We start from the raw sequence: 9,210 nt of genomic DNA on the forward strand, positions 1-9,210 counted from the left end.
TTAAATGCTAATAAATTCAAATATTTATGGATATTAACCAGCGGCTTATCTATTTTCAAATGTATCGTATTCATTAATTTATGTTACGTATATTACAGTATGTTACAGTCCTTATTTGATAGACGTATTATAAAACAGAATTTTATGAAACATCTTCAAAGATGTTAATAATCAAGTTAATTGTAATAAGTAAGAAGGTATCGATAATAACGATTTGATGCGTATTTTTAGTATGAAACTTACTTAAAAATAACTTTTAACAAACTTGAAATTAGTAAAGTTTTAAATAGATTATTCCACTTTAAAATTTTTATTTACTTACATTAATTCAGCTCAACAGAACTCCCGGCTCGTTATGAATCTATGTTCCATTTTGATTTAGTTTTATATGCAATTTTAACACACTAAACACTTGATATTTTTTTTTTATAATTTCATGATAATAAGACGAATCAGTACTTGAAATATAGCGTCCATACTATATATCAAAATTCACACTGTAATGGCGACTTCGATGACGTAGTCCGTTCTGATTTTTCACTTCATTGTTTTATGTATTATGTTGACAGACTTTATTTTATGTTTTATTTTTAGTCTATTAATAATAATTCAAATCTAAATAGAAAAATATTGTAATTTTTAAAACAATTTATAAGAAGTAAGAATGTTTGGTATTTTTAAGTTTCTTTTAAAAACAAATTGATTACTCTGGACTTGACACGTTGACTTTTCAAATTCTTTACAGTTATTTTTTATTTTGGTGTATATTATATTTATAACAATCTTAAAGTATAAGACATATCATTATTTTTCTTCTTAATAATCAAAGAGCAAATAAACCAAAGAATCGTAAAATGAAGGAATTCGATTTTAACGCAAACATCAGGACAATAAAGGTCTCCGACTACTAAATTACTCCACTAAAACGGACGGTCGATCTTAAGATATAAATATTAGCCGGCCTGTCCGTGACGCTGTCTCGAGACCGTATATCTCTAATTATCACGTCCGAGGTGGATAGATAGAGATATTTTTGTTTTTTCAGTTCACCCACTTAATAACATTCTTCACGCCGACTTTATAGAATGGCGTGGAGTCGAAGCTCCATATTACAACTAATTATTTTCTTTAACTTAATATATTTTACTCTTAAATTAGATTGCGCTTATTTAAATCATTTGGTGGTTTTCTATAAGTACAAGGGCGTAACAATTTCCTATCGAATATTGTGAAATTATCCTTGGTCCTAGGTCGTTTAGACAAAAAATATCGCCCCCGGGTGGGCTCGAACCACCAACCTTTCGGTTAACAGCCGAACGCGCTAGCCAATTGCGCCACGGAGGCACTTATAACCCTAATAGCTTAGTGGATAGTGTTCTCAGCTTATTATTGCTTGATTAACTTGCATGTATTAAGTTCGATTGTTACTTATACAAATACTGGGAGAAATTTGTCTCTGCCTACCCCTTTGAGCCACATGCATCAGTTATGTTGTTCAGAGGAAATTATTAAGTAATTAAAACAAGTTTCATTCTTGATGAGACATTTTTAAGATAATGTTATTACTTATTTCTAATTTGTTAGATCGGGAAATGGTTATTAAAATACGAAAAGTAAATTCTAGACAATTAATTTATTTAACTGAGCCTCGCGATGTATTTCTCTGTCCGTATCTTTGCACCCTAATACCCTCGTCGCCAGCGGTCACCTCGGGCGGAAGTTACCGAAACCGTTCATTTGGAGTTTTAGAGACGCCTTTTTTCATTCATTTCTTGTTGGAAAGTTTACGACCACAAAAAGGAAATAAAACAAATCTCTTGTTCTCAATGTATGGGAACTTTGTCTATGGAAGGACTTTGTTTTAAGATCTATTAGCATCGTATCTTCTGATATCGTAAATAGCATAGTGTTCATTTCAAACGTGTCAATTTTATTAATACAATGGTTTATATTCTTTTAAAGTCGTACAAACACACAAAACAGAATCATGTCATTTAGAGGGAAGAGTAAGTCAGTATTAGTAACATATCTTAACTTTTGAACCGCTGAAACCGTTCTCGAACCGTTGAGTTGCAGATCCGCAACTAAATTGGCAGCTCACGGCTCATCGCGATGTCCTTTAACATTATGAGTCGTCGAGCCGCGAGCTTCCTGGCGACCCACAGTTCGCAACTCGAAATGCAAATCATAACTGCAGGTATTGAGCTTAGCTGCGAGCCGGTTCACTGATCTGCTTTACATATGCGAAGAGGGACTGATCTGCAAGTCATCAATTTAAGTTATAGTGTGTCTATTTAAGATAGTTTAGTATGACAATTCACTAGATATGGGTTGAGTAAAGTCGATTAAGATTTTGTTTTTATTTTCTATGGTTGTTCAAATAGAACTTACAATCGAAAATTTCGTAATTACTGTTTTTTAATTACAATACGAAAAAAAATCTTTCTTTCTATTCCTACTTTATACTTCATAACTACATAAAGAAATAAAACATGAAACCAAAAATTGTGATATTACTATACTCCGCTGGCGCAGTTTGCAAAGTGGGTCTTGGGCTCCGACACAGGAGATCGCCAAAGTCACCTATCCTGTGCCTTCTCCGACACTATGTCAACTGTCTATTAAGTACATCATAAGTCCACATACAAAATTAATTCGATACTTCATAGGCATCAGTTGTCAAACTAACATTAGTTTGACAACTGATGCCTATGAAGCTACATAGCTGAGACATAGTTTAGATTTCTATTTGTTGAATGCTTGCCATTTACCAGTCTAGTCATAATCATGTCTCTTTAATTATGCTTCCGCTTCAATTTTATAGCTTTACAAAGTTAATCATTGCACGTAATATAATTTATTTATGGATGTACTAGATTTAAGATTTTCATGATGAAAATTCATGACTCCTTTTTTAAGAAAGTTTTTATAAACAATACGACATCTAGGCCTCGTATTTTAAAACGTAATCTCAAGAAAGAAATCAAAGGAGCAATGGCGCTGTTTTACAAATAGGTTTATCGACTCAAAACAGATGTCGCTCTATGGGAGGAAATAATTTCATGATAGTAACAATCGCTATCACTAGGTGGCGGAATCAACGTTTTTACATAACCCTACTAAAATAGAATGTTATGGCGACTATAAGCCAGCAAAGTTTATAAAGGGATTTACAACTTAGTAAGGCTATAACGAACGTAAACTCGAATCGTCGAAGTCAATACAGGCAACGCTCGTTGGCCGAATCAGTCTGACAGTAAATTTCTGCCACCGAAAGTGGATGTTCGTGTGAATTGCGACCGTTTGTTCTCCGTGAAAACATTGTGTATTTTGTTCGTTTCGTGACTTAAAAAATTGATTATTTCTATGATTATCTAGTTTTACTTTAGTGAAGTGCTTTTTAGTGTATTCAAGTGAACAACATTGTGAGAAACGTGGTCAAAAATCGGGAATCGGTGCGGTTATTTCAAGTTCGCCGGCTGTCTTGTTGTGGTGAGTGTATGATCGATATTTATCCCCTTTTATATTAAATTGTTATCATCACAATAGCTTAAAAATTAATCTAAGTGAGAAATAAAGTACTAACAAATCAACAAATTTGTTTTAAAAAATGTTTTCCGCTTGACCGTGAATTTATGGCTTTTTATAAGTTCGAGTTTTCACTGATTCAAACCCTTACATTATAAAATTCAATTACAAAAGTTGATTGCAAGTTAAACTGAGTAGCTGTCAATGTTTATATTTTGAACATTTATATCCAAACTTTTAATTTTAGTTGTTAGTCATTTAAAAAAAAAGCGTCTTGATACCATTAATTTTGGTAAGAAGAAAACGCCATATTGAGCGTTACTTTTAATATTTTGAAATTCTTATTGGGTTTGTATTTTATAAAATCAAGTTTAAATCATCATATATTCAAGTATTGCTATAGAATTAACTTTTAGTGATATATTTGTTACTTAATTATGTAATTTTATAAGTAAAAAAAATAAATGTGATATAAAGGATGCCATTTGATTTAATAATAATACTTGTATTTACTATTTCTCTGCTAATAATGAATTTTTACCGTAGTTATTTGATTGGAACAAAAAAAAACTATTTAGTGAAAAAATAGTGAAATATTTAAATTATAATAAAAAGGAAATACATACATACAAACTTCTGAAATAATTTCATTATTTTATCTTAATCTGTTTTGCTGACTCTGTATACAGCGTTAAGAAGGAAGGAAGTATTTAAGCTTAATCCTTATTTTTAGTTTTAGTTTATAAGCATTTTTTTAGTCATTTAAATGGTCAGAAGGGGACTATTAACTTGTTAAACAGTTTGTAAATAGTCAGACTAATTCAACAATCTTTGTTTGTGTTTTCAATAGGGACATGTGTTTCATAGGTTTAACAACTAAACTGTTGTATGTGTGACTATTTTGTTTACAACTTTAGAGAAAGCATTGAGAAGGTTGGATGAATAATTATTATTATTTTTCTTTACATAACTAAAATAAATTTATGTCCAAGTAATTTTATATTTTAAAGTGTTTAACAATTAAAGTATTAAGCAGTAAATAAGGCAATATAAGATACCTTATAAGGGCCTTACAATTATCCACAAATATTGTTTATTTTGAATTCAAGTCGGCATCATCATCCAGTTCTTCTCCTTATGGAGGGTTCTCTGTTATATTTAATTTTAAATTTACAAATTCAGACATTTATCTGACATTCTTGCAAGAAGGAAATCATTGTGATGGAAGCAATTATCTGCTATGAAATTCAAAGATATGTGTGCAGCCAACCCGCATGGAACATGTAGGCTGAGAACCACTTCATACTAATATTACAAAAGTGAAGGTTTGGAGGAATGGATCTTTGTTGTTGTAACCATGTTCCTGAAATTTGTCTTTATCAAGATCTTGTTAGTCTAGAATAGTGCATAGGCTAGTTTTTTTTTATTCATGCACACCAAGTTACTGGCCGCTAAGTTTTAAATAATTGCATTAAATAAAGAATCAAATTTAATTGAAACAGGTTAACATGTTTGATTCAATTTACAAAAGGTGCATAACAAAGTAACAGGTGTGGTTTGATTACAAAAACTTCAATTTAATTGATAAATAGAGCACGAAGATATAAACATTTATTACTTACATTGATATAGATAACTAACCACTTAACCGTGGTTACGAAAATAGTTTACGAATAAAAAGTAATATAATATTACGTTTATCAACAAAAGAATTATGCGACATCAGTATTAAGTGTTATTCGCTTATTTTATATGTTTTTGAATGTAGTTATAGCAGTGTTATTCGCTTGTTCGCTGTTTTTCCTTTTTTGCACGACTTTTTTCCTTATTTTACTTTTAGTATAGAAAAACTATCTAAAAATTGCAATGTAACAGATTTTTTTGTATTAAAGTTCCGGTCAAACAGGTGACAAGGCCACACCTAACTCGTAGACTGTAGTTTATTATCTCGCGTGATCTCAACAGTTGTTGCAAACAAATTATCGTAAAAACCATATTAATGTATGCCTCATGAATTTGTTTCTCTCCATTAATCCGTATATGGTAAAATATGATAATTGCAAAGCAATAGATTTTCTACTAATCACGTAAATAAAAATGTCGTGAATTGTAATAAAAAATGGAAAGAGAGAATTCAGAGTCTTGAATCTAATAAGTACTAGAAGAAAAGAAGTATTCGCGAAATTATCTGCGAGTTTTACGAACAATATTCATAATTTTTGTGACTGTTTTATTCATAGTTATATCATTTAATTGTATTTTATTAATAAAATATTGCCATTGTATTGTAATCTTTTGCGTGTTGGTGGAAGCAACAATACAGTTAAGTAGTCCAAAGAACGGAAGAGGATTACGACGTGGTTACCTTATAAGGCTAGTTCGCCAAAAATAGCTCAATTGTGACTTTCGCTTTCAATCGCTTACACTTCACGATATTTATGGTAGCCTGGTAGTCGGTCTAGCTATTGTCTTCTAAGGATTATCTTTATTCTATGTGCAATAAAGTTATATACTCTTGATAGAAAATAAACAGTTGAGTGCCGAGTCTTTTCTGTTCTTTTTGCTGCGGACTATCCCACCCAGAGTAGTTAATTTAGCGCTAAGGTAGTCCCTCCGGTTAGGTTACTTATACTAAATGTACACTTTGGGATTGGAAGACCACTTAACGACTGCTGTAGTTAGTCTCTATTTTATAAACAGGAAGAGCAGACGAATCTACTTTAAAATGTTTTCAATGTGCTCTTTCAACTATATCAAATCGAGTAGACATAGCGATGTCCACACTAAGTGACCCTTAAAAGGCGCCACTGGATTTACTAGTGATTCCCGCTCGGAGCAATGCCCGTTTCGTTTTCTTTGACGCGTAGGGCCACGCCACACATGCGGACGGTCTCGTCGTTAAAACGTACAAACAATGCCACGCTCACATCTGCGCGCAGCTGACTCACGTGTGACGTCACTCTTTCACGCCATCGTGCCTCGGCCCCGTACAATGGGAACAGATTAAACGACCAGAGTTTAATCAAATTAAAACATGTTTTCTTATTACGATAGATATCTAAGTATGATATGAAGAAGTTGTATAGGGCCAAGTCATGGATTTATGCTAATGTTTATATCCAATTAAAAGTTACAAATGAGGTTATAATGTCAACATCAAGATGTCTTCGTTGAAAACTAATACGTATTTACGCGAACATTTCGAGATGAACCGAAGACTTGGCACATACTGGTGCCATCTCCTGGTGTATTTTTCTCCTGGTGTTGTTTTTTTTATCATGTGATAAAAAAATCATCATCACGATACAGAAGATTACAAGTGGAGTCTGTATTTTCCATGTACTGTGTACAGACTAACAATGTAATGTCGATGTGTTCCTTAGTAGCTTTAATATCGAAAAAGGAGAAACCAGTATGAGCTTTGTAACGTCACCACGCGACTGAACTGCTTTGTGCACTCTCTTCGAAGAAACAAAGAGACATTGCGTTTACCCGCACACATCGTGACTTGGAAATTTTTCAATAGCTTTTAGTTTTGTGGTTGCGTTTTCTATTAACACTTTCGTTTGCTAGATGTGGTAAACATATATACGTTTAATCACGGTCGCTCTTTACTTTTATAATGTCTACATATTGCGTAGTCAATGTACATAATACATTAGAAATAGGATCAGTGGACCTAGCATGAGTCTTTGTGATAGTCGTCATCGTATTGTCATTGACGAAATTTGTATCAAACTTTGTGTATCGGGCTAAATATTAAAGTACAACAAAAATCTTATACTAATTATGACAATTGTCGTGCTAGGCCCACAAAAATACGTGTCTTTCCTAAATCTATAGATTGACATAGCCGTTTTTCTCCCACAAAATGGACCCTGTCCTTATTGTACTTGAGTAGTGTTGATGTACCAAATTTTCGTCCTCCAGATCAATGTATCTTCCGTCATTTCTGTTGTCGTCTTTTCATAATCATGTCAATTTTCACGCAATCTTTTGTCTTTCCTTGATTTAGGTCACACTGTTTACATTTGTCATATTCTTTTTATGCACCTTAATTTATGCATTATCATGTCGCTTTAGAGGCAAGGAACAATATAAAAGGACAATTAATTCTGTATTTTAAATTCCACGCTTAAAAAACAAACAAATATAACAAGAGACCCCAATTTTATGTAGAGATTTATCACTAATTTATTTAAATATGCAAAATAGAAAACATTGCAATTGAATTTTTCATGATAGCTCTTCTGTCATTGATAAGATATTGTTATCATCGATCATTGAATTATTTTTGATAAGTGAAGTGCACTCGTTCTTAAATTTTCACCGAAGATATCCACTGCCGTTACACTTGTAAAAATTATCTCTCTTATTCGCTTTGAAAAAAAATATGATAAAATAACGTACGATATCGGCGTTTCGCCAATGGAAACACACGCTTAAGTTACCCGAAAACACTAAACAAATGCAATTATTATAATATATACTTTTTGCTAATCTACAATCGTAATATTTTTCCGGACTTTTATATTTTACAATATAAAAGTATTTTTATTCAGTTATGAACGTATACCAGCATCTTATCCCTCGAAAGATTAAGTACTCCAAAATATTGTACAAGGATTTCCACACACTCTTCGTAATTATAAAAGCCTTTATGGGGTTTATTGCACAGCGTAAATGTATTTCCAAAGGTAAACTTGGGATAAGTTAATACTAATACGTTTATGTTAAACGGCTACCTTTTGAACTAATGCAAAAGGGCATTTACAATTTTAACGGTCATTAACCTTTGTATGGTACTATCTATACTACAGTAAAAAGGAAATCGGTTTGTTTGTATTTTTAGTTGAAAACTGTGACAATGAAAAACGCACCGTTAGATAGCTAAGAACTATGCTAAAATGATACCAGTATATGTTCTCTTATGTTTATTCTAATATGCATTGTTATTTTACGTTTGTTGGATATTATAACGTTTAATTTTGGTTATTTTAATTTATAGTTAAAATCTACAATATTGTTACTATAAAATAATCTGCATGTAATCTTACTATTATTAAAAATACGAAAGTTTAGATGGGTCGATGTTTGTTAGAAAGTTTCTCCACAATGGTTGTGTAACTCGATAAAATTTGGCATAGATGGCACAAAATCGGGAAGAACACATAGGTTACTAAATAACTTTCTTATCTTATGAGTGGACGGAGTCGCGGGCGATAGCTACCGTTTAAATAAAGTGTGTGAATGTCCACAATTACCATTCACCGAGGATTCCGTTCTAGCGGTACATACGTTTTACGTGAATTAGAGTAACATGAAGATTGCACGAAATACGAAAAAATCACTGTATTTCTTGTTTGGTTTTCATTTATTTAACTAATACTATAACGGGGTTGACACATATTTAAGTTGAAAAACTTAAGTTTTTATGGTTAAGTATCTGACTATTATTTGTTATGAACTTATCTCTTAAATATGAAGATTGTAAAGACTACAATAGGTAATTGTAAACTGTGGTAATCTCGAATAATTGAATACTAATAATTGAATATTTAATTATTTTGTCATAATTAATAGCATTATGAACATATTTGTGTCATTGTTTAGTCCTATTTTTAAAAGAATTCTTTAAGAATGACATTTATTAATTTGTCTTTTTTAAAAAAAAAAAAAAAA

General features: G+C 31.8%; 1 protein-coding gene and 1 non-coding gene across 2 annotated transcripts in view; one reads left to right on the forward strand and one right to left on the reverse strand.

The window, feature by feature from the left end:
* Nucleotides 1-1,270: 1,270 nt before the first annotated feature.
* TRNAN-GUU (transfer RNA asparagine (anticodon GUU)) lies at nucleotides 1,271-1,344 on the reverse strand. Its single transcript has one exon. It is a non-coding gene; the product is annotated as a tRNA-Asn (tRNA).
* A 1,903-nt stretch (nucleotides 1,345-3,247) lies between these two features.
* The window catches only part of siz (Brefeldin-resistant Arf-GEF family protein schizo), a 108,209-nt gene continuing 102,246 nt past the window's right edge, over nucleotides 3,248-9,210 (forward strand). The window contains exon 1 of the mRNA XM_013319214.1: nucleotides 3,248-3,492. The gene's annotated coding sequence lies outside the window, so the exon portion shown is untranslated. The remainder of the gene's footprint in view (nucleotides 3,493-9,210) is intronic.

The sequence above is a fragment of the Papilio xuthus genome, unplaced genomic scaffold (genome assembly GCF_000836235.2).
Source record: "Papilio xuthus unplaced genomic scaffold, Pxut_1.1 DF826159.1, whole genome shotgun sequence".
Lineage (NCBI taxonomy): Eukaryota > Metazoa > Arthropoda > Insecta > Lepidoptera > Papilionidae > Papilio > Papilio xuthus.